Raw genomic sequence first — 2260 nt, forward strand, 5'->3', positions numbered from 1 at the left:
TTCACTTAAGCTAGCTCAAGTTGGTTTCTGGCACCTGCAGTCAAAGGATTTTAACTAATACATGCTCAGAATTCTCCTCCTTTCCATTTTCCTACATAATTTCTCTCTCACGAGCTTCAGTCATTAGCAAAACTGCCAAAGACTTAAGAGGTGCGACATTTGCAAGCCCTTTATGCTGACGTTAAGTACAGAGGTGAAACACAGCTCACACCTTTTCAACAGTTCTTGCCCAGTGGTACTTACTCTGGAATTGAGAAGCAGATGTTTCCAGAATAATATCATCCCATAATCCCCGACTTCCATGCCACAAGCCCCCCTCTCATTCACAGTTTAATGGAAAAATGTCTCTTCGTCCCTACTATCCTCTACTATGAGTAGAAACTGTATTAGGTAACTTCAGTTCTTTTTGAAATATTACTGTGTGTGTTGCCTTCTGTGTTTTCCATAGCTCTGCAACCTTGAGCTGGGAGAAAAGCCTCAGGACTATGGCAAAGCAGAAAGCAAATCCAACCTGAAGCCAATTAATTTTCTTCCAGCCTTTTGCAAAGGCCTAAACCAGGACTTTGAACCAGTTCATTCCAAAATATTTCACACCTGCTAGGACAATGGGAGCAGACACCAGCCGTAAATAATTGGTCCTGCCATACTGGTGGATACTGGCTAAATATCAAATACCCTGGTAGTGGGCCTTTGTTGTTTGGGCCCCTCCAGCATCCGTCCCCAGATCTTCTGCTAAAGAGCTCCCAGGTTTTCTTTTCCCATTGCCTGCTGTCTTGGTGGGAATGTCAATCAAAGGCAAGCATTAAGGTTCAAGTCATTCCAGCAGGATGCTCTCTCCTTGGTGCTAGAATCAAAAATGGTTCACTCTGGCACCCTGAAGCTACCGTGGATTCCTCAGCACAGCCTCTGTTCTTATTCTTCCTGAACCTGGTTTTATGACCTCCTCTCCATGTCCTTTCTTTTCAGTAAATTCCTTTTGGCTTGTTGTTGTTATTAGGTGCCATGGGGCTGGTTCCGACTCAAAGTGACCCCGTATACAACAGAACGAAACACTGTCCAGTCCTGTGCCATCCTCATAATTGTTGCTATATTTGAGCCCAGTGTTGCAGCCACTGTGTCAATCCATCTTGTTGAAGGTCTTCCTCTTTTTCACTGACTCTTCACTTTACCAAGCATGATGCCCTTCTCCAAGGACTGGTCCCTCCTGATAACATGCCTAAAGTACCTGAGACAAAGTCTTGCCATCCTCACTTCTAAGGAGCGTTCTGGCTGTACTTCTTCTAAGACAGAATTGTTTATTCTTCTTGCAGTCCATGGTATAGTCAGTATTCTTCACCAACACCGTAATTCAAAGGCATGAATTCTTCTTCGGTCTTCTTTATTCGTCGTCCTGCTTTCACATGCGTACGAGGTAATTGAAAATACCATGGCTTGGGTCACCTTAGTCTTCAAAGTGATATCTTTGCCCAATGCAATATGTCACTTGATTTCCTGAATGCTGCTTCCGTTGGGTGTTGACTATGGATATAAGTAAAATGAAATCCTTGACAACTTCAATATTTTCTCCGTTTATCATGACGTTGCTTACTGGCCCAGTTGTGAGGATTTTTGTTTTCTTTTTGCTTAAGTAACCAGAATTGGTTTCTGTTGCTTGAAACTAAAGGACTGTAGCTAATATTCCAAGGTTCTCAGCTTCAACAAGGATTCTTATGCCCAATGCATGGCATGGAAACCCCAGAGACGGGCCAGATTTTAATTGACCACTGTAGGCTTTGTCACTGAGGAAGGCAGCAGTGACCCACACAGACTGGAGATTTAGAGGCTGTATGTCTGTAACTCCTGGATTCTCATACAATTCTGGGAGGTGAGGAGCCCCCAAATCAGATGCGATTTCCTGATAGGATGGTGACTCAGAGTGAAAATTATGTCAATTTTAAGGAAATTATGAAAATGATATTTCATAGCCTATCTGTGTTTGTGGGCTGAGCTTTGTAGCTGCTACCTGAATTATAGGGGATTATGAATTAGGATGTGAAGAGGGTGCATTTGAATTTCCTGGCCCTGACCCAGGCTTTGTCAACACAAATCCATATACTCACGGCCCACTTAAGCCAACGAATGACTGCGTTTTGCAAAGAAGCACAAACCGGTGGATTTGCCCATTTTTCTCCCCTGATAGATAACAGTAGCTTCTGTGGTTTTTTTGCCATCCATCTTGTCTATGGCCTCACTAGCAGCCTGTCTCCTCTTCCACCCATGC

At 43.5% G+C, this 2260-nt stretch overlaps 1 protein-coding gene across 1 annotated transcript in view; it reads right to left on the reverse strand.

Moving 5' to 3' along the window:
- The window catches only part of EYA2 (EYA transcriptional coactivator and phosphatase 2), a 207824-nt gene that overhangs the window by 103973 nt on the left and 101591 nt on the right, over positions 1–2260 (reverse strand). The window lies entirely within an intron of this gene.

The sequence above is a fragment of the Trichechus manatus genome, unplaced genomic scaffold (assembly GCF_000243295.1).
Source record: "Trichechus manatus latirostris isolate Lorelei unplaced genomic scaffold, TriManLat1.0 scaffold00008, whole genome shotgun sequence".
NCBI classification, from domain to species: Eukaryota; Metazoa; Chordata; class Mammalia; order Sirenia; family Trichechidae; genus Trichechus; species Trichechus manatus.